At 43.6% G+C, this 23680-nt stretch overlaps 1 protein-coding gene across 29 annotated transcripts in view; it reads left to right on the forward strand.

Moving 5' to 3' along the window:
* SYT16 (synaptotagmin 16) overlaps positions 1-23680 on the forward strand; it is a 100673-nt gene that overhangs the window by 10264 nt on the left and 66729 nt on the right. For 3 of the 29 annotated variants that reach the window (XM_064713641.1, XM_064713632.1, XM_064713661.1), the window contains exons 1-7: positions 7688-7758; positions 9569-9639; positions 10704-10789; positions 13781-13894; positions 14577-14751; positions 16626-16694; positions 16805-16926. The gene's annotated coding sequence lies outside the window, so the exon portion shown is untranslated. Of the gene's footprint in view, positions 1-7687; positions 7759-8385; positions 8433-9568; positions 9640-10088; positions 10115-10703; positions 10790-13780; positions 13895-14576; positions 14752-15854; positions 15903-16625; positions 16695-16801; positions 16927-23680 lie in introns of those variants that run through there. The other 26 variants (XM_064713648.1, XM_064713659.1, XR_010440395.1 and 23 more) reach the window with 23 other exon arrangements.

A 23680-nucleotide genomic window follows, 5' to 3' on the forward strand; every position in this document is an offset into this window, starting at 1 on the left:
ACATGATGAAAAGATGATGAAGCACAATGATAGGTGATAAAGACACAGGTAATTGCTCTAGAATAATATTGCTGCCAAGAAGATGACTGAACTCCCACACAGAAGATGAACAGATGGTGTATTTATTGAAATTCATAGGCTGAGGGAAGAAGATGTAATTGATGGCTGTGTAGGTTTTTGTTTCAGTTTACTATGTTCCGAGCACGGCCGGGAGACCGGTGTGCCGGCAGATGGAGCCCGCATGCAGAGCCTCCCTATTTCCTCACTGGAGACCAGAATTCCAATCAGAGCCATAAAGGCAGCAGAACCACTAATTGCTCTGATGCATTTTGCTGGTTTTTGATCTGTCACACAGCCCTGGTATTATTTTAGAAAGGGTGTAATTCTTTTGTGAGAGCAGTGATGGTAAATTGCGTTAGAAAATACCGGGAACGTGGAAGTAGAGCCTGGAAAAATGAGCACTTGCAAAACATGTGCTCAGTAAAAGTTTTCCAAGACCAGATGTGTGTCTGTTTTAGTGAAGGGCAGCTGTGGCATGTTTGCTAACCTGATTGCTGATCTCCTGGTGCAGCAGGTCTGTTGGGCAGGATCCATGGGAAGGCAAAGCCAGGGAATTTTCTTCTGTTGCTCTCTGTGTGTTTTCAGGTATAAGTTAAAACTGTTAAATGTGATGTGGAAGCTTCAGTGAAAATGTTGTCTGCCTGTGTATGGCAGACGTGGTTTGAATGATCCCAACACAAGAAATGTGCTGACCTGTTGGAATAAGCTCAGAGGAAGCCACAGATTTGATCACAGGGCTGGAGCACATCAAGACAGGCTGAGAGAGTTGGAGCTGTTCAGTTTGGAGTAGAGAAGGCTCTAGGGAGACCTTTGGGACCTTTCCAGTACCCAAAGGGGCTCCAAGAGAGCTGGGGAGGGAATTTTCCTAAAGATGTGGGTGACATGACAAGGAGGAATAGATTTTAAGAGCAGGAGGGCAGGTTGAGAATAGATGTAATTAGGAAAGCTTTACTCTGAGTGTGGTGAGGCACTGACTCAGGTTTCCCAGAGCAGTGGTGAACTCCCCATCCCTGGAAATGTTCAAGACCAGCTGAGTGGGACTGTGAGTAAGCTGGTCTAGTGAAAGATTCCTTGCCCATGGCAGGGGGGTTTGAACAAGATGATCTTTATGTTCCCTTCCAAGCTAACCCAATCTGAAGGCATAACTGCATTGCTGCTGTGCAGTGCAGCAGTCCCAAATGTGGGGTGCTGTGGTATCCCTTGCCACAGGGCTTGGTGCCTTCAGGTTCCCCAAAAGATTACTTCAGTGCTGCCAGGAGAATATAAATGTCCATGGGGGTCAGTCTGTGAAGGGCTTCTCTCTGAGCAGTACAAATAACCACACTTAGAGCAAGGAGTGCCAGCTCTGGGGCATAAAGATTTTTCTGCATGGATAACAAATACTGGGGTAGAAACTCATTGGGTGGAGCTGGCTGAGCTAAAGTGCTGGTGGCTGTCTGTCCTGCAGCTCCTCTGTGTTCAGCAGCTTCAGCAGCCCTATTGGGCCCCTGCTAGCCCCCACAGTTTTGGAATTTATCGCTGATAATGCCTGGATGGTGTTCAGTACATCACAAGATTCTCTCTTCCACTGCACTTTGGTGCTAGTTTATAGATTGTATAAACTCATTTTCTCATCAAGTTCTGCAACTAAATCACTTCCCACCTGGGTTTACCTCCCGTTGTACCTGCTCTGATGTTGACTGTGTTTGTAGCTCTTGCATGCAAGGAGCTTTGAGAAGGTGCATAAACACAAGAAATCGATTTTTCTCTTTACAACGGTAGTGCCAATGAGAATGAAAATAAATACGTAGGTGGTATAGAAGAAACTCTCTCTCCAGGACACTTTGCCCCAGTGAGGAAACGAAAAGTTTCAGGTTCATCACTTGACAGTGTTTGTGTCAAATTCACCCTTCTTTTTATTCCTTCCCTTCAGATTGTCAGGGCACCCACATCTTTTGTGGCACCTGAAAAACCTCATTTGCATGCAAATTGCTCCCGTTTAGGTTGAAACATTTCTGTCATTCTTCTTTCCAACTTCTCCCCTTTTTCCTGCAGAAAAGGAGGGGTGGAAAAAGTTACTTAAGTGATACACCTTCCTCATACAAGATTAAACAGAGCTGCTCTGGATGTGCTTTTTTGAGACCTGTCAGGCAGCCAGCAAACGGAGCATCGAGCTAGAGATGCCTGAAATATGCACTACATAATAAAAGAGAGAATTAGAGAAAGGAAGAGGGTGAATCTGAGGATTGAGAAGTGACTGACCTGATGCTGTATCTGAGCTGTTACTTGAGTGATTTTTTATCTTGGACACAGGTTTGTCAGGTGCCTGGTGGCCCGAGTGCTGCCAGCTTCTCTGCCAGCCTGGCTTTGTTTGCTGCCCAGCTGCTGGCCTCTTTTCCTTCCCCCACCAATTCCTGCTCTGCCCTTCACCACTAATTGAGTGTTTCAGGCAAAGCTGGTCAAAACATTTTTATTCAAAACTTATTTTGCTGTCAGCCAAGCTTGGCAGCATCAAAGAAAAGGATAAATAAAATATACTGTCATTTTTCTGGGAGAAATTCTCTTTTAAAAGCTGGAAGCTGAACTGTTGTCACCCAGTTGAGGGGGAATACATTGCCAATTGCTTTTCCTTTTGTAGTTTACCTTCTCACCTTTTCCCTTCCATCCCCATTCCCCCTCCGCATCTCTTTTTTCCCTACTTGGCTGCGTTTCCCTACTTGTGCCAAAAAGGTCAAAGGAGTCTAGGCTGACATGAAGACTTTCTCTCCAAGTTGAGTGTGTTTCATTCAAAAAATAAGCAGATGTTTTCCAGCTTCCCTTCCCCCATAAAGTCAATGGTTATTCTTGGGCTGGTTTCTGCCTCAGATAGAATCATAGAATGACACGAGATGGAAGAGACCCACAGAGGATCAGTGAAGATGGACCAAGGCTTCGGTGGTTTCCATGCCCATCAGGGCAAGTAGCAGCCAGTGGGGCAGGGCTGGGCTGGTGATGAGGTCTCTGGTGTTGAGATGACCCCAAGGTGTTGGAAAGTCTCTTTTTTTGCCAGCCCTGAGACCGAAGAAGAAGTTGAGATTCATTGGTTCTGGTTCTCAAGGTTGTTTATTTTTTCTTATCTATTACATTCCTTCTCTGACCTGCTGGGATCTGTCCAGCATGTCAGGTTGTGGCACAGTGACTGCCCTTGGGGTGGTGTTAGCTTTTTATACTAAGAACTACGTGTACTTTATTTAGAATAATTTTCCAATACCTATCACCTATGTTAGACAGTCTATATCTCTCCTAAACCAATCCAGAAGTGTCACCATCACAGAAGAAGATGGAGAAGAAGAAGAAGGACAGGACATGCCCAGATTCCTCCATCTTGCCTCCTGAACCGCCATTCTAAAAACCCCAAAATTCTACTTTTTCACCCTGTGACAAACTAACTATAATTCTACTCAAACTCTTGTGGCTTGTAAATCTTCACACAAAGTTGGTAATTGTTTCCATAGGCTAAAATGGAAGGCATGGGTGTCTTTGACTCCATGCCAAGGTCTCTGAGCCCCTGCCAGGGTCTCGAGTCCCCCAGGGCAGCCAGAGGGATGTCCTGGGCTGCAACAGAGTGGTGTTCCATGCATGGTTCCCAGACCTCTCCATCAGGCAGCAAAGCCCATGCAGGAAACTCCCTGCGTCTCCTGAGTGTCCCGGTGCTCACAGGCACATGGGGAGCCTGAAAGAAAGAAGTTGTTTTGCCAGAGCTGGAGTGATGTTACCTGGCCAGGAGAACAACCAAATTAAGTGTTTATCCTTGGGATGGAGGAGACCCAGGCTGGAGGAGACGATTCTGGTGTCCTGGTAGATGGGAACACAGGATGGGTCAGGTTGGAGGGACCTCATGGGGTCAACTTGTCCCACCTTCCTGCTCCAGCAGGGCCATCCCAGAGCACACAGCACAGGATTGTGTCCAGATGGTTCTGGAAATCTCCACACCCTCTCTGGGCAACCTGTTCCAGTGCTCAGTCACTGCACAGGAGAGAAGTTCTTCCTCGTGTTCAGGTGGAACTCCAGTGCATCAGTTCCTGCCTGCTGCCTCTGTCCTGTTGCTCATCTCTGAGAAGAGCCTGGCCCATGCTCTTGGCACCCATCCTAAAGATATTTGAATACAATGATGAGGTCCCCTTTTTGTCTTCTCTTCTTGAGGCCGAGCAGGCCCAGCTCCCTCAGTGTTTCCTCAGAAGGGAGAAGCTCTGTGACAGTGATCACAGGGGTTCTTGGATTGGGGTTGTTTCAGAAGGCTGATTTATTATTTTATGATATATATTACATTAAAACTACACTAAAAGAATAGAAGAAAAGGTTTCATCAGAAGGCTAGCTAAGAATAGAATAGCAAAGAATGCTAACAAAGGTTTGTGGCTCGGCTCTATGTCTGAGCCAGCTGGGCTGTGATTGGCCATTGATTACAAACAACCAACATGGGCCAATGAAAGATCCACCTTTTGCATTCCACAGCAGCAGATAACCATTGTTTACATTTTGTTCCTGAGGCCTTTCAGCTTCTCAGGAGGAAAAATCCTAAGGAAAGGATTTTTCATAAAAGATGTCTGCAACATCCAGTGCCTTAATCATCCTTGTAGCCCCTGCTGGAACCACCCCAGGATCTCCCTGTCTCTCCTGTGCTGAGGAATCCAGAGCTGGCTCTGCTCTCCTGGCAGAGGACCCATGACCAGGGTGCTGACCTGTCCCTGTGCTGCCTGGCAGACACTGAGAGCACCTCAGGAAAACCAGCATGAATAAAGATAATGCTCCAGATTAATGCCTCACCCTGGCTTAGGGGTGAGCTGGAATTATGGACTGTGATTGCCAACTGTTGTGGTGTTGCTGTGGGTCCCAGGATGAGGTGAGAGATGAGAATTGACTCCAAGTTCTCAGAAGGCTGATTTATTATATTATGATTTATATTATATTAAAAGAAAATGATATACTAAAACTATACTAAAGAAAGAGAAAGGAGACATCAGAAGGCCAAAAAAGAATGAATAATAAAAACTTGTGATTGACTCAGAGAATCTGACACAGCTGGCTGTGATTGGCCATAAATAAAAACAATCCACATGCTGGGTAAACAATTCTCCAAATCACATTCCAAAGGAGCAAAACATGGAGAGGCTGAAGCTTCCCAGGAGAAGAAATCCTGGTGAAGGGATTTTTCATAAAATATGACAGTGACAATGGAATATCTGTGGTAATCTTGTAAAGGTGAGTTGCAGGCCCAGTTGGGTTGCGTGGTCCTCTGTTTATTGCTGGGTGATGAGCAGTGGAAATTATCTTCCAGATACCATTCCTGCTGGGACTGCTGCCTCTGAACCTAAAGCAAATGCTCAGAAAGGTTTGTTGGACAGGTAAAGCTACTGAAGAAAGTTATTTTCTTTGATTTACTGAGTGAAAGCTGCAAACCAAGCAGTTCATTTTTTTACAGTTTGTTAACAGCTTGCAATCCTATGGGCTTAGATTATTTTTAAATTTAAAAATAATTCTAAAAGTGAAACAGGCAATCTGTGGTGCAGTGCCAGAAGAGTGGCTGTGCTGTGTCCAAGCAAAGATCCCTGATGCTGGCTGGTAGCAAGTACCTGGGGAGAATATTCAAGAGCAGAGTCTGGCTTTGTGCTCCCAGTTTCTGCCAATCAGCAGCTCGGGACTTTCTAACCCAGAGGTCATTATGATGGCCTATGGTGAACCCATTTATCTGTTTGGTTTTTGAAATACTTATGTTTCGAGGCTGTGCAACACCTGCAGCAATGAGCTCCATAGTTTTGTGTTGCATGAAACTTTATTTCTGTGCATTGTGCTTTGTACCTGATACCAGTTCATTTTGTTGTATGCCCCCTAGCTGTTCTCTAGAAAGGTGTAGCTACAATTCTTTCCTCATTTGCCACCTCCATAACACCTATTACCCCTGTTTTATTACCCCTCCATCTGCTCTGATCCCATGATTACCTCTTTATTTGACAAAATTAAGTTTTTTCCTCGAGCAGAAGCTGTTGCAGACCCCTCATTACCCAAGTTGCCTGTACCAGGATGGTACTATATAATGTGGTGTGTCTATTAAATCTTTTAAGTCTTTTAGGAAGTCTTTTAAGACTTCTACACTCCAGTGAAGAAAGGGGAGCAGTGTGAATTTGTAATGGCAATGCTTTTTGTGGTCTTACTACTTTTCATAATGTTTCTTTATTGGCCTTGTTCCTGAGCACTGAGCTATTTTCAAGGAACTATTTGGGCAGTCACCAAGATGCCTTTTCTGGGTGAAAATAGTCCTGAATTACATCCTTCAGCTTCTCTGCAGGTAACACTGGTGCAAAAATTGGTACTCTAGGCTTATCATCATCAATGTTCCTTGTCCACAATCACTGGTGACCTCACCAGTTTTCAGAAAAGAGTCCAATTTCTGCTACTCTTGAAAAGGAGCTGTAATTAAGTTTTTTATGCCACTAGAAAGTTGCTGACCACAGTTGTTTTTTTGGTCTGTCCTCCTATGATTCCACATTGAACTTGACAGAAGTTCACCATCTGTTTTTCTTTTCCTCCTCTGAACATGATGTTCACATTCTGAAGGATAGTTGTTTCCTGGTTTTGGCATTACTACCAGTAATTGCCTTAAGTAACCATTCAATCCCAATCAACAAATTGATTTTTTTGGTCCTTTTATAATATTTTGAATTAACAAGTGTCTTGATGCTTTCCTATAGTATCTGTACATGGTCTCCTGAAGTATTTCTGCCTTTCCACCTACTTCATCGTAATGCTACACTGATTTTTATGTAGTTCTCCTTTTTCAAATCCAGGTTTATTACTTAGATTTGTGTGGGCTTCTTTTTTTTTCCATAGGGTGTTGAAGAGTTGCCATTCTCATGTGTTGCTGGGGACAAGTTGCTCTTCTATTACAGGTTTTTAACTAGTTATTTATAATGTATAAAAATGCAGTGTTTTCAGCACCCTGTCAAGACCATTTCCCAGTCTCTGTGGTATAACTTTAGTTCCAAATCATTCCTTATTTCTGTCTCCATACCCAATCACCCTGTGGACAGTGTCACAATCTGGTAGGTTTTAAACTAATCTTAATCTGCAGAGTTTTTTAACACATTGCACCATTTCTGACATTCTCCTGCTTCTCATATTCAGGGATTTACAGCTTCCCACTGGGTTTTGCCTTCCACTGAGCCTCTTCTTGCTGTGTTTTCCCTTTGTCTCTCCTATCCCACAGCAGCTCCAGCCTCTCCTGTTTGGAGGTGGCAGCACAGTGGGTGCAGCCTTGGATGTAGTGACAGGACAGGAGGGGAATGGCTTCAAACTGAGAGAAAGCAGGTTTAGGAAGAAATTCTTGATTGTGAGGGTGGGGAGGCCCTGGCAGAGGTTGCTGAAAGATGTGAATATGTCATAATATTAATATGTACTTCTGGAAACGCTGCAACTCTGTGGTTAAAAAAAAAAGGGGGAATTGTAGGGGGATACAGTATGGGTAAATGAAGGTGGTACAGAATGTAATCTTATCCCCCAACGAGTTGCAGCTGGACCAATTACTAAAGATTAGGAGCAGGCCTGATGTTAACAGGCCACACCTGTAGCCAATAAGAGCTGTGGTATAAAAGAGTGGATTGGTGGGAACAGGAGTCAGATGGCTGCTGCAAGCACCAGGAACTGTCAGTGCTTAGAGGAGCTGCCTGTGAGAAACATTGAGGAGGTATGAAACTCTGGTGATATAGGAATCCTTGTACTATAATGGTAATAGAATTCTTGATATATAAGGCAACCAATGGTGACCCCCGACGTGATTCGGGAGGATAAAGGACTTGACTATTAAACTATATTACCCCATGGATTCGGGACTAAATTATACAACCCCGTGGATTTGGGGAAACAGGCCTTGACTACTAAACTATTGGCAAAACATATAAATTACAGCTATTAGTGTTCGTTAAGTATGACTATAAGCACTTTGTAAACTATGGAATTGAACTAACATTTAGAAATGTATATATATATTTGAACTATAATGTGCTGTTTGAACACTTGTATAACTCTTAGTTCTAAATGAAATATATGAATATGTCATAATGTTAATATGTACTTCTGGAAACGCTGCAGCTCTGTGGTTAAAAGAAAAGGGGGAATTGTAGGGGGATGAATTATGGGTGAATTAAGGTAATGTAGAATGTAATCTTATCCCCCCAATGAGTTGCAGCTGGACGAATTGCTAAAGATTAGGAGCAGGCCTGATCTTAACAGGCCACACCTGTAGCCAATAAGAACTGTGGTATAAAAGAGTGGATTGGTGGGCTCTGGAGTCAGATGGCTGCTGCAAGGGCCAGGAACAGTCAGTGCTTAGAGGAGTTGCCTGTGAGAAACATGGAGGAGGTATGAAACTCTGGTGATATGGAATCCTTGCACCATAATGATAATAGAACTCTTGATATATGACAACACTCCACCCCTGGAAGTGTTAAAGGCTGGATGGATCTCTGAGCAGCCTGGTCTAGTCAGGGTGTTCCTGCCCATGCAAAAGGTTGGAATGGGATGACCTTTAATGCTCCTTCAAACCCAAAACAGTCTGGGATTCTATGAGCAGTTGCCTGGGGGACACAGGTCCTTGCAGGGAAGAAAAGCTGCTGGAACATTCTCCTCTTGTGCTGAAGCCTTTGCTGCAGGTTCTGATTCACATCTCTGATCTCCACCAGACATTCACCTAATTGAGTAGATTGACCCTGGCTCTAATGTAGTAGGCAATTAATCAAAGGTTGACTAATCAGCTCTCTCCATGGCTGGCACCTTGCAGAGAGTCTGGGAATCACTCGCTACTCTGCAAACCAGTTTTAGGCTCTGAGATTTACAGCCAGTTAGTTCTATTGAACTCTGTGAATTTACTGTAAACTTCAATTACTGTAATCTCTGAAACATAATAAAAATTCCTTTACTTAGCTACATTAAATAGTAATTTAAAAACTAAGCTTTGTAACTCCTTTAACTAGTTACACCCAGGAGTTTGACCATGGTATTAAAATTTAGCTGAAATCTGTCCTCTTTCCTTGGATTTAAATACCTTGAAAACTGATTGGCTAAACAAGAGAGTTTAAACCTATTTTTTGGTGTTTAAAAGTATTTTTTTTTCAAAGCACTTAATTTTGATCTAGATAACTTCTGAAGTTTGATACTGCTGGAATGTAGGACCTGATTTTTGAGCTGATTTCTCATTTGCCAAGCTGCAGCAGTTAACAGCCATTCAGTGATGTCGACTGACATCTATTAAGAGCTTTAAATTGAAGATGCACTGTGAAATAAAATGAAATTAAAGCAGAATAAACATCAGCAAGCACTTACTCCTCCTGCACAGCCAAACTCATTGAAGTGAGTGTGTTTTGTGCTGGGGTGTTTTGAAGCAAAGGGCAGTGCAGGGATGCAGCTGGAGACTCTGGCACCATCCCAAGGGCAACAAAGCCACTGCTGAAATCCTGTCAGGAGTGACATGGGGGTGATTGTTTTTACTTTTTCTCCAGCCAGGCCTATTTATGAGCTCTCTGCTGGTCCTCTGAGCTTCATTCTGACTTCATTTTTCTGCAGGAAGGGGGTAAGCAAACTGCACTTTTCTTGTTGGGTTGATGCTGAATTTTTCTGATGCTCCAGAAAACCACAGATGTTCCCTTTCTTCTAACAAATGTTCAAACCTCTTATTTGCCAGTGTTAATTAAATAAACCAAATTGCTGTGGGCAATGCTGGCTGTCTCTTAAGGTTCTCCAACTTTGTTTTAGCTTCTTTTCTTACCACCCTAGGTATCATCTGCTGATTGTTTCCATTGCTTACGTATTGTTTGATATTTGAAGCTCAGACACATTCACCTCTGCTGTGCTTGTTGTTTATGATCCTTGGTGCTTGTATTGCTGAAGCTGCCTGCTTTGCTTGACTTTCTCTCAAAGACTTTTCTGTCCTTTCTCTCATTTCAATGACCTAAAGCATGTTGCTAGCACTGAAAATACAACCTTTGTTTGTCTTCCAGTCAAATCCTGAATTGAACTACCTGTGCAACTGGTGGTGAATCCCCCCTGTACGTTTTTCTGCACTATTAGTCTTGTGGCTGTCTTTTCACTGTCTTCTTTTCAATGCTGTTGGATAATAATATTGCACCAGCTCAATATAAGAGGAGTTGCACCAGCTCTGGAAGAGTAGTTGGTCTCTCTAAAGTGAGGACTTATTGTATTTGGGTTCTCCCCAGATGAAGGAAGGAATGATGAATCTGACTCCATGTTCTCAGAAGGCTAATTTATTATTTTATGATACTATATTATATTAAAGAATACTAAACCATACTATACTAAAGAATTCAGAAAGGATACTTACAGAACGCTAAAAAGATAATAATGAAAACCTTGTGACTCTCTCCAGAGTCCTGACACAGCTTGGCCCTGATTGGCCAATGAGTCAAAACAATTTGCAGAAAACCAATGAAACAATCACCTGTGGGTAAACAACCTCCAAACACATTCCACATGTGAGTACAACACAGGAGAAGCAAATGAGATAAGAATTGTTTTCCTTTTTCTCTGAGGCTTCTCAGCTTCCCAGGAGAAAAATCCTGGGAGAAGGGATTTTTTCAGAAAATATGACTGCCACAAGGACTCCCTGTGTTTTCTCAGGTGTGAACATTCCCCAATGCATCTGAGTTTCTCTTCAGCATTCCTGAAAGTTTTTGAGGACCATTCTTCTAAAATCCATTGTTTAGGTATGTATTTCCCTGCGCTCCTCCTGTCTTGTTCCAGAGCAGGCTGGAGCTGGGCTGGGTTAGCATCCTCCTTTCCCCAGCATCCCAGGTGCCAGTTTTTTACTTCTTTTTTCTGCTTCTGTTGAGACTGGGATTGAAGGCACTTGAGATAATAGTTCATGTTCAGGCTCGGATGTTTATTTTTTCTTATCTATGTTACAGTCTCATAGCAGTGAGTTCAGCAGTCTTTCACTAACAAGGCACAAAATGCCTCACTATCCCTTGTTACAAGGTTTTTTAAGGCTAAACTGTCCAAGTTAGAAATGACACCTAAATTATTTTCACTTTTAACCCAATAACTAATCCCTTACGTCCCACAATTTGGACTTTTCTGTCCAATCACACAATATCACCCAACCCCATGAAGAAAAAGGTGAAGAAGGAGCCACCATCCTAAAACCTCCATCTTGCTCCATATATATTACTATATTCTAAAACCCCAAACTCTAAGTTTTCCACCCTGTAATATTACACACTTCTGGTCAAACTACACACCCACAATCCCAGTGCTATCACTCAATTTTTGAAGCCTTCTTCATGGCCTCAGGTCAAATGCAGTGCTCTCCTGGGAATCGGAGTCTGTCAGCCCAGAAACTCTCAAATTCTCAGCATCCAGAGTTCCAACACCCAGGGTGTGCTTCAGGCAGATCCCTGGCTGCCCTTCAGGAGTGCAGAGCATGGACAGGTGACAGTGCTTGTGCCATGTCAGGGGTTTGCAATGACAGTCCTGGTTCTTTGAGCTCCTTCTTGGCTGCCTGTGCTTGCTCTTGCATCTCCAAATGGCTTCACTGTGTATTGGAGCAGCTGCTCCTTTTCCTCCATTCTGACACTGCTGCTTATCAGTGTGGCTGGGATTAGGCTGCAGTGTTTGTACAAGGCAAGGGCTCTAATTAGCTAAAGCCACTCTGGAGGCATTTTTCTCTTATTTGATAATGTTCCCAATCAGTGCACATGTTGCTGTTTGCTGGTTCCTCTTTTTGTTTTTCAATTCCTGGGGTGTTTGGGTCTGTCTCCCTCATCTCTGTCAAGAGAGCTGTCAGGAGGGTATTTCCCTCTTGTATCACTCTCCATGGTGGAGTGGTGGCTTTTGCTGTATTTTAGCTCTGTTTGTTCCATCTCTCAAGCTACATTGCTTTAACCTACAAGCTGACTCAGTGTGTTCCTGTTGGGCTCCTGATCTAAATACAGCCATTGCCTGTGACTTTGCTTGCATTTTTTGAGATTTAAGTCTGCTCTTGTCCATACTCTTTCTTGCCAGCTGGTCTTCTGTAACTCACAATATTTCTATTTAACTTGATGTTGACACAGCAGTTTGTGAACTCAGCTGCAAGGTGAAGAGCACTGATCATTTCTTCTTGATTTCTGGTCAAAACCTACAATTTCCCTGGAGAATTCCAGTTTTCCTTAATCTCCTTTGCAACTGTAATGGTTTTGGTTGCATTTCTGTCAACAATCTCTTTTAAAGCTAGATTTTTCATTTATATATATATATATAAAATAATCACCCAGCTTTACTTAGAAAGTCAAAATTCTTGAACCACCCCTGTGTACACAGACATTTTTTTGGAAATCTACTTTATGTGGAGGCCTGTTTGCTTTGTTTTTAATGGTTGATTTGCCTACTCAGTTGTAATTCCTGGGCATCCCACTAAACTGAATGCTGCCCCAAGCTTTCCTTCTTCCCACCAGCATAATAAATGCAGGTTGCAAGAGAGATCCTGGAGTTCTCTGAAACTTGTGCAAATTCCTGTGAACTGGACCTCTCAGTTCCACTTCAGAGGTTGTTAAATTTGTGGGAAAATGTTTGATTGGAATAAACCGTGAGGCCCAAACCTGGGGTGAAAGTCTGATTTGGATCCAAAAACCCATTTGTGAAGTGTACAGGAACACAGGACAGTTACTGCCCGGCCATCAGGCAGCACCTATTGGCATAGCCACAGGGGAATTATTTGACCAAATCACTGCTTGATAATCTAAAATTCCTTTATTTGCACACTTCAGCAAGCCAGGTCAGATTTCTCTACTATAGGCTTAGTGGCCACATGGATTTTGTTGGTATTTTGGACTCTAGGTGAAGCTAACCCTTTTGTCTGTGGCTAATGGCTCATTTCAGTTAATTTTCAAGTGTGGTTTCAGGCACTTGGTCTGTGCTGCTTCATGGAAATTTTAGTGAGGAAATGCTGTGGTGCCCATACAAATGTTTAATTGAAACACTGCTTCTGCTAAGGCAGTTTCCTCCTCCTCTGGAGTTCAGGGCTTTGTCACCTGTACCTGCCAACAAACAGCAGGTGAATATGACTTGGCCAGAAATGTGTTGTGCAAATATTTCTGCCTCCACACCCATCCAGCACAGGCACATTCCTTCCAGCTAGCCCAGAGGAGTGGAGTATTGGGAGACCCTGTCTGACCCCTCAGCAAGATGTGCCAGAGATGTTTCACTCAGACATTCATGCCTTGGCAGGAGGAGTTCACTGCCCTGAGCTCTTTTTCATAAGCTTTTCTAGTTTTGGGGCTCCTGACTCAGAGATTGACTCTGTTGCATGCAGTTTGCTCTTTACTCCTATATTTCTTTAGAATAAGACTTGGGACTGAAAAGGGAGAATAACTGGACTTACAGTTCAAGCAGTAGATGTATTTGGTTTTTTTTGCAAGTCTAGAGAATGTTGGGGAAGGCTTAATGTACTGAACAAAGTAGAAGTGTGAGCTGCTGCTGCTGCTTGTGTGCAGTTTTATGGCCATCCTGCCTTCCCTGCTCATTCATGTTTTGTTCAGCCAAGTTTACCTCCAGCAAATGCTGCAGCAATAATTGTTTTGCAAAGAACTACAATGAGAGTGGAGCCTGCTAAATATCACGTGGGTGGCAGGTATCCCATGGCTTTTGCTCTGTGAGGGAATGAAATCAGCCACACCAGCATTAAAACTCTTTCTTTTGGCATAACTGGGCTGTTTCAGGGTTTATCTCTCATCCAGGCCCAGGGCAGGAGATGCCTGAGAGGGATCTCACTGCTTGGCCAAGCCAGAAGCAGAACCTGCTCCTGGAGGAACAGCCATTCCAGTGGCTCCCAGGTGAGAGGATGCTTGATCTTTGGAATAATGGTGTAAAGGTTTATGTGAAATACATTTCCTGGGTTTTAAAAATACCAGCTTGACATTTAGTGGGACATAAAGGGAATATATCTACAGTTTAACTGGTGGTTGACAAAGAATAATAAAAACTGACTACATCTGAAAATGTATTTGAATTCCTGCCAATTGTGCTCTAGCTCTTTTAGCACAACAGTTCTGGAAAAAACAACCATTGAAAGGGCAGTGTTGAGGTGACAAGGATGAGAGTTTATTCTCTTAACACCATTGTGCTATTATTTCTGGATTACATTTTTCCCCCATTGCAACTTTGTAAAGGAAGGTTTCAAGAAGAAAGGAGAGTAAGAACTTGATGTGGGAGATGAAAAAAGGCAGCTGAGCACATGAGTGGGAGACTTGTATGGTCTCTCATTTCCTTCCATAAATGTGACCTGATGAATTCATGACTCCTGATTAATTCTGGAGAATTTTGAATGGAAGAGGGTGAACATCTTCTTTCCACAGAAAATGTTAGGGGCTCCAGAGAATGTTGCAAAGGGAAGAGTTCAAAAGTAAGGGAATAACAAAACAATCATTGGGAAGAAGTCTGGAGTAAGCAACTTCTTTGGTGCAGTAAACCTGGGCAAACCTTATTGAACTTGAGATCTTATTCTCTCTTTGGCAGCTCATTTCACAGCCTCCTTTCTGGAGTTTCTAGTTGGACACTTATTTTCAATCATGCAGCACTGGAAATACAGGGAATGAGGCACCCACAGACCTGTGTGCCTAGCTGTGCAGGCAGCCTGGCTCTGCTCATCTTCATTCTAAATCAGCAGGGAAATTGCCCCTTGGCTTAGCAGGTGAGACAAATCTCCTGGGCAATGGATGGATGGATGGAAGTGGCTCATTCAAGGCTCCTGGGCGATGGATGGATGAAGTGGCTCACTCATCTGGCTCCAGTGATGAGTCTGACATAACCAGATTTGGTGTTTCCCACATATTTTTAGCCACAACTTGTGGTATTCACATGCCCTCTGAACAGAGAGAAGCAGAGAAAATAATGATCTGAACAATTCTTATCTCATTTGCTGCTCCTGTGTTTGTGCCCATGTGGAATGTGTTCTGGAGATCGTTTACCCAAGGTAATTTCTTGGTTGGATTCTGGTGATGGTGTTTTGGATTTATTGACCAATTGGATCCATGTGTGGGTGTTGGGGTTCCTGGGCAGAGAGTCACAAGTTTTTTAGTTAGTTAGTGATAGCTCTTGTTGGTGTAATACAGTTATAGTATAATAAAGTAATTAATTAGCCTTCTGATATCATGGAGTAAAATGCCAATCATTCTTCCCGGACTTGGGCATTGTAGCACCAATAACAGCCATTATTAGCACCAATAACAACTCCACGGCCACCACCTCCTGCTCTGGCTCATCAGCCAGGCCTGAGTGTCACCACGGGGACAGGGGACAGCCTGAGAGTCTGAGAACAGCCCTGCTGGAGGCACGTGTGGCTCCTCATCAGGGCTCTGCCCAGGGAGCCAGACACCCTCTCCAGCTGGGATCCATTGGGATTCTGCCATGGCCAGACTCATGTAAATCCAAGGGATTGAGGTCTGCCCAACAAGGACTTTTCTTCCTCCTCTTGAGCTCTTTCTAAGTAGCTTTTATTTTGAAGATGCTAGTCCGGACTGCTTTTGGGGGATCTGCCAGGCAACAGCTTTTAGCAACAAGATCATCAGAACACCTTTTCTTTTTCTTTTTTTTATTTTTGGGGAAAAAAGAGCTGCATTAGGAACACCTGCAGAAAATTGCTTCAGGGAGCATTTTGCCTTAGAAAGGCAAGACACTGCGGAGAGCAGATTAGAGCCAGCTTATAAATTGCTGCAGGCAGTGAGGCCAGGAGTCTTTTGGTTGTGAGCAGCCACTTCTGTGTGCTCCCTTCCTTCCCCTCATTTTCTGTCCACCTTCCCCACCCTTTCTCATGTTTTCAGCATTGTGAGCAGCTGGATTGAGGTGTGTGGTTTTATTTTATAGCGTTTCCATGCTGTTTTTGAGGAACATCAGGTATTCTAGAAGCTGGAAACAATTTTTTACACCAATAAAGGAATTGTTGGGAAGAGCTTCAGTTTCACTACACAGAGACCTTTTGCAGGCAGAGACTGAAGAGGGACTTGCCCTGAATGTTGGGGGAAAATGACCCTTCTCATGCTGGGATTCAAAGTAGCAGTTATGTGGAGAGGGAAGATAGATAATGTTCTCTCATGGTATATGAGGCTTATGCAGAACCTTCCTCAAAATTAAGGTTAGCAAGGGCTGCACTGGGATCAGTGCTGTGCTTACACCTTTTTTGCTCTAAAACCAGCTTTTACCTCTGTGTAAAAACTCATTGGGAAGCGCAGAGCTGCTGGCCCAGCTTTGCCCTTCCAGCCTGGGACGCCCCAGAGATGGAGCAGGGCCTGGCCCCAGGGTGAGCAGAGCTCAGGGCAGCAATGACTGGCTGAGCATGGCAGGGGCCAGGGGCAGGCTGCTCCCTTTGCTTTGGAGGAATGATCCTTACTTGACCCTTTTACTGCAAATCTGTGGGAATCCAGGATGGGAAAGGTACATTTCCAAAGTGGATCCAAAATACTTATTACCAGACTGTGAATTTAAACCACGTAATAAATGATATCACTGTACAGGAAAGAAAATCACGTCCAATTTCCTGATAAATGAATTACAATTTTTTTTTTTTAGGTAAATTTGTTAGCAAGATAACTGTTTGAATATGGACCTAGCACTCATAAGGTGAAAGCAGTAGGGAAGGTGAGGCAGTAGTATTTAAATATCCCCTTTAGGAAGTGGCATAGGCTGCTTTATCTCGTTTCCCTGGCTCACATTCCTTTGGTGGCTGTCACATGTTTACCAACCAGCAGAGTTCCTTCTTCCTTGGGATGTTAAATCAACAAGCACATGAAGAGAAAAGGGCAAGAACACCAGCACCACTCCTGTTTCTCAAACTCAGGACTGTGCCTCTCTTCAGCTTTGCCAAGCTCATGTGAGTACTACAGATTCTAAGGATTTAGCAGACTGTCTCAGGAAGAAGACTTTTCTCATAAACAACACATTTTAAAGCTTTCTTGGGAAATTCCATTTGTGGTTTGACTCATCTTTATGCTTTATGTAAGTGTGATTAGGTAAGTCTCATGTTTGGAGTGCTTTGGGGCTGTTTCTTGGTGAGAAGATAGCGTCCCTAGTTTGTTACTTTTGAGATAATTGCAATTTGAAAAGAAAATCCTATGCTACCCTCACTTCTAACTTTGGATTTGCATGCTGCTTTGGCTTTCTTAAAATACAAAGATCTTGGAAATGGCAAGGAATTAAATTGGAATAAGACTTTTCTTCTGTTTTCTACTTTGACATTGTTCTATTTCCTGCTGTCATTCCAGATTTTATTTTAAGGCAGTAGTAGACTGTAATTCTAGATCCATAATGAGTAACAAAAGTGCAAGGTATTTGCATTCCTGTTAAGCAGAGGGCACATCTGATTGCTGTGCAAGGGAAGCCATGGGTACTTGCAGGTGTTTGTGACTGAGGTTCAAAGAAAAAAAGGAACTTAATGGTGGCTGGGGAGAAAACAACTGAAGGGATCCCAATAAAATAGTAAATAGATTCCATGGCTTGGCTCAGTGTGGCTGAAAATATCCCAGGTACAGGCTGCACTTTATTCTTGTGGTCCTTTATGTCAAGTGTTCTGCGGAGTGTGTGTGTGGATGTTTGCTCACGTGGGCTGGAGTGCTGGTGCTGCAGAAGCCCTTGGAGTGCACAGAATCTATTTTAGTCCATCTCCATTGCATCTGCTCCGGCTAAGAGCTGCTCTATCTGTCTCCCCTCTTCCCTCCTCCTGGCTCTGAAGTGGCTCAGCTCTCCATTTATCCCTGAGAACAGCTGGACATCCCAGCTTTTGCTTGAATGGAACTCTGGGTGGATGCTTTGAAACCTGTTAATGCAAATGAAACCTCTGAAACAACTTTGTGGCTGCTTCCATCTGGAGAAGGCCCTTCCGTCTGCAGAAGGCCCTTTCCCAGGTTTTGAAGGGCTGCATGTTGTTTTTACACGGGAATTATGGAGGGTGACTTACAACAGCTTTTTTCTCTGAGATCATTCCTGCTCCCCATTAAATCAGTGGCCACTCTCCTTTTGGTTTTCCATGTCCTGTAGAGACAGATAATTCAGGCATAAGTACCAGAGTTCATCTTTCATTCAGTTTGGCTGAGCTTTCCAGTTTTTGGCTGAACTCAGGTTCAGCAAAACTGAGGAGTGCCTGGACTAGAAGAAGGTGTGATGTAGGAAAGAATAAACTGGGAAGGCACACATAGGGAATGAGTTGCTCTCCTGGCCATTTAAAATGAGCTCTGTTTCCGTCTTCCTTGTGCCTGCAGGATTTTATTGCCTCCCCTTTGTCACAGAGCCCTGGGTTAGCTGAGCAATGATTTAAGTTCCTTCCTTTCTCCACAAAACTGGTTTATACCCATATAAACCAGTTAACCAGTTACTAGGAGAGAGAAATATGAGAAATATCCCCAGGGCCATGGTAAAAGGTGTCAGTCATTGCTCATCTCTTCACTCAATTAAAGACATGACTCTAGAAACTGCTGACTTTTTTTTTTTTCCCACAAGCATTTGTTTAATGCCTTTTGTTATTGTTAGAACATATTTTCTCAGGGTGTGGGTCACTTGGTCCATACCTGAGGCCTAGAGGTCTTCCACAACACTCTCTTTGAAATCACACCCTGCTTTATGAGCAGCAGCCTTCTGCTTCAGGCCCTCCTGTTAAATGCCAACAATTCCTCCATCCTGCTCCTCAAAAGCTAGAGCCTGAGGCTGGTGGCTACATCCCAGGAAGGTCCCAGGAAACTGTGGTGGGGCAGCTCCTGCTGTGCAGACATCCTCTACATCCTCTGTAACAGCTCAAAAACCACCTGAGGATCCCTCATGCCAATTGTAGCTGCACCAGAAGTTGGCACCAAGCAACCTGTGTGGAATGAAGCTCCATGCAGGATTGTAGCCACATTTCTCTTCACAGAGAAAAGCAAGGCACAATTCTTCTCAAGAATAATTCTGGGATTCACATTCTCTGAACCTCAGAGAAAGAAAGCACAATTCTTATCATTTGCTGTGCCTGTGTTTGTGCAGAAGTAGAATGCAATATGGAGATGGTTTACCCAAAGTGATGGTGTTATGTTTCTTTGGCCTATCAGGTGTGTGTATTGGGACTGTTGGCTGACAATCATGAGATTCAGAGCAGTGTGTGCAGAGCTGAGTACTTGGCAAGTTCAGTTTTAGATGTATAGAATAATATAGTATAATAACATAATTAATTAGCCTTCTGATATCAATGGAGTCCTCCTAATCATTTGTCCTTTGTCAGGGTTTCTCGGCACAGCTACACACGATCTGTGGCTTTTGGGTTTGGAGAGTTGTGGATTTGTGTCCTCTGAGATTCTGTAAAGAATGATTCAGGGAGGAAAGGAGAACCTGAATGCCAAAGCTACATCTGCTGCCCAAATACCTTGGTTTATTTTGGAAATTACATGGAAAGGTCACAGTCAGGCCACCTTAGGTGATGTAGCTCTGGTGGTTGTTAGATGGAAACTGGTTTAGTTGTTCATGGGTGTGAATCTTATCAGCACCACACAGAATTTCTTGTCTCAGCAGGACTGTGGAACACTCCTTTCTCCCCACTTCTGCTCATGCCTCTTTTTGTGTCCCCTTGGTTTGCTAAATGCCAGACTGATCATCTGGATTTGTTGCTGGGCTTAAATGCAGGGGCCAGAAACATTTAAGGGGAACTTTATAAAGGTTGACCTGGCTATTCCTCGGAAAAAAATAAAAATCAATGGCTGGTCATGCTTTGAAGACAAAATTAGGCACCAAAGCTGCTCCTTTAGCCCTGCCAATTAGAAGTTTTAGAAAAAAGGTGTCCTGTGCTGCAGCTTGACAGCAGCCTGATCAAGGAAGGTTGAGAGGCACATGCTTGTCTCTCTTTTTCTTTTTGGTGAGCAGTCTGCCTGAACGTATTTAATGGGAGCTGGAAAAGGGACAGAGCAGCTTCAGAAGGCTCAAAGCAAGCAGCACCAAGGGGGTGTGTGATGCCAATACTGGAAAATTCACTTTAATTCCCAAGGTCAGGGGTGGAGGCATGAATACTGTGAGGGTCCTGCACCCTGCCTGGATGTGCTGAGTGCTGGTGTGAGGTTGTGGTCTCTTGCCACCTTTCTGCTCCTTTGGTACCTGCTAGATGTCTGTGGCCTACAAAGACCCAACAAATAACAGGTCAAGGAGGAGCCAGGGCTGTGTTCAGAGGGTGCCCTGCTTTCCATTGGCACCTGGCCCACTCTCCACAGATGGGAAATCATCTAAATATTAAGAGATTTGGTTTGATTAGCTAAATTCTCCTGTTGGCAGCACATTTCCAGTCCCTGGAGCAGTGGAGATCAGACAGGTTGCCAAGGCAACACACAGCCTTCAGTGAGAGGTTTACTGTGGTGCTGTCCTTGGTCAATTGATGGAGTAGGGTTTATTTAGGTCTTTGGAAAAAACCCAAAGCTGCTGTCCAGCCTTTTGCTGTGATGAGTCATTGTGCCTTGGGTCAAATTGGTGAAACTAAGAGCAAGGTTTGGTGGATGAGAGAAATAAGAACATGAGAGCATAAAGGTCCCAATTAGGTTCCTCTTTGAAGAGGTGAGAGCACTTCATTTCCAAGTGGACACAACTTGTTCTTTTTTATCCCCCTAAGTAAGTGAAACAGCAACTGAGATCCTCCTTTCTCCCCTCTCTCCTCCCATTTCCTCTCTCTCCCAAATGTAAAATACTTTTTTAATTCTCTAGAGGACTCTGTGCTCACTGTTTAATTCTTGACTCGTATCAGAGGTCCTTCCAGTCTGACCTTTTGTCACTGCTTTGCTTGTTGCTCTCTGCTCCTTTCTCTGCTACAGAAGCCCTGGCAAATTCAGTTTGTGAAAGTTTCCATTTCATTACATTATTCCTCCTTTCGTATCAGCTGGGAGATGAAAATCTCATCAAGCCACTCTGTCTCCTGTTGCCTGTTAATTGTTCTGGATCCCAAATCAGGGAGTGCATGGGGACAGGAGCATTTCTCACTGTGGCTGTTCCCTGGATTTACTCACACAGCAGAACTGTGCCAGTGGTGGGCACAGCCACCTCTGAAGTTTTGAAAAGGACCTGATTCAGTATTCTCACAAGCCAAAGGGGGAAATGCCATTGTGCTGAGTGTCAGGCCTTAATTTGCTAAGTTAGTAAAGGTTTCTGTTTTGAAATAATTCTGGCAGTGATAGGAAAGACTCCAAGGCTACAAGGGTAACAGGATCACAGGGAGCTAAAGCTGGTAGTGTAGAAGACACCATCAAAATGCTCCTTTATGTTTCTTTCACTGTGGAGATGAATGTGACTTATTCTCACCAGTGGATGCCCTGTTAGCTCAGGGAGAAACCAGTATACAAGCAAGATTTGCAAAGAGTCGCTGCATGGTTTGACATGGGAAGCCAGGCTGGCATTTTCTGAACATGCAGGTGCTGTTCTCTCTTGAGTGCTGGCCTCAGCTGGTACCATGTAGCACAGGGAGAAGAGAAAGAATTGTGAAATAACTCCAGACACTCCTTGCTGTGAGAAAAAATCTGACCTTCTCTATAATAAAACCGAGGCATGAACTTTATAGACAGTGACTTGTATGTGACAGGGAAAAAATGTAAAGGGTGGAGGAACCTTTAAAAGTCTGCATTGGCATCCTTATTTATTTATCCTTTTTGAGAGGATGGCAGCTGATAGATGTGTCACTGTGATGTTGCACAGTTATCTTCTTTCCCTGTCTCAAAATACTGCATTAGTGATACCATGGCAACAAAGAAGTTGTCTTTAAGAAAAGAAAAAAAAAAAAAAAGGCGTGACTTCAGTGTTCAAGAAAGGTGGCAGACTGACAGCTCCAGTCTTCCCTTCCTACCAGCAAGGCAGTCTTGGTGTCAGCTGTGACAAAAGGTATCAGATTGTGATCTCTGTGTTGCACTGTGACTGAAAACAAACCTGGGACACCATCAAAGACAAACCTACTACAGGGAGAACAGGCTGAGAACCTTCTGAGAAAAGGTGCTCTTGTTGGACAATTAAATTCTGTTTAATGATAAATTTTTCTAGAAGTGCATTATCTTGAAAAAACTCTTAGACCCAGGTTGTGTCTTCTTTCAGGATGGAATTCTCCTCTGAGCAGCCTGTGACAAAAAACAGCCTGTCCCCTGCTACTGTGTAGTTTTTCCAGGGGATGGAAAGTCAAAGGATATCTGGAAGGGGCAAGTTGAGACCTCTGTCCTGTTTGATTTATTTGCATTTGAGTACAGCTCTCATCTCTAACATGACAGCCCTGAGCAGCAGGAGATTGGCTTTTAGGGACTAGATTCTTTCATTTGCTCTGATTCAAGTAGTATTTATCATCACCACAGCCATTTTCTTGCTTTTCTATGCCTTAGGTGAAGGTTTGACCTCCAAGGTAGCTCACTGCTTTCTGTCATAGCTGCTTTTACAATGGTAAATAGTTCCACAGTGCAAAACTGAGAATTTTGGCACAGCTCAGAGATTAGAGTGAATGTTGAGATGGAGAAGAAATGGCAGAGCAAACTTTTGAGTATGAGGCCATAGATTGTGGGCTGGGAAAGTAATTTTCTACCTGGTTCTAATTTTTCTTCCCTGGTCTGGAGAAGAACTGAGATGAACAGTTGTGAGGCTGCAGGTTTCACTTTGATTGCCTCAGCTGTGGGCCCAGCCCTGGGAATAACCCTGGCAGGGACCTTGGGCCAGGAGGACCAAGGCTTGGATGGGTGTGAGGTTCCTTGTGGCTGTCCTATTTTCTGGAAAAATCTCTTTGCCCAGGATTCTTCTCCTGGAAAGCTGAGAAGCCTCAGAGAAAAAGGAAACAATAATTATCTGATTTGCTTCTCCTGTGTTTTGCTGCTTTGGAATATGTTTGGACATTGCTTACCAACAGGTGATTGGTTTGTTGGTTTCATGTGAATTGTTTGGCCAATCAAGGCCAAGCTGTGTTGAGGCTCTGGAAGGAGTCACAAGTTTTCATTATTATCTTTTTAGCCTTCTCTAAGTATCCTTTCTGAATTATTTAGTATAATATAGTGTTCTTTAATATAATATACTATCATAAAATAATAAATTAGCCTTCAAGAATGTGGAGTCACATTCATCATTCCTTCCTCTGTCTGGGGAACCCCACAAACACAAAAGTTCCTCAAGCTGTCCCCATGGAATCTGTCCAGCCCTGACATGGAGGGGCCAAGCTTTCAGCTCATGAATGACAATTCAAGTTCTGTGCTGCTCAAATTCTGTCTCCCTGGCCCTGTTAACTTCAAAGAATTTTGAATTCTGTGCTGAACTGGAGCCATTTTTATGGTTTTTACTAAAACTGATGGTGGAACCTCTGGATCACCCTGGACCTCCACCAGACATGTGAATTTTCCCTGTCCATCAGAATACATTTCTGTTCCCTTCTTCCATCTGTGTTTGTGGTGTGTTTGCTCACAGATGGAGGAATGAGGCCTCTACTGGGTGCAGAATTTCAGGTGCCATTGTTTGCAGAGGCTGTGGACTTGAGCTAGTGCTCCACACTCATTTGAAACACACCCAGCAAAACCTATACTTCATATTTTCTAGCTGAAAAGTGCCTTTTGTTGAAGGCAGAATGTTTCACAGAACCCTGTGTGCTCAGCTACAAATGTCATCAAGAGCACTGC

The sequence above is a fragment of the Zonotrichia leucophrys genome, chromosome 5 (genome assembly GCF_028769735.1).
Source record: "Zonotrichia leucophrys gambelii isolate GWCS_2022_RI chromosome 5, RI_Zleu_2.0, whole genome shotgun sequence".
Classification (NCBI taxonomy): Eukaryota; Metazoa; Chordata; class Aves; order Passeriformes; family Passerellidae; genus Zonotrichia; species Zonotrichia leucophrys.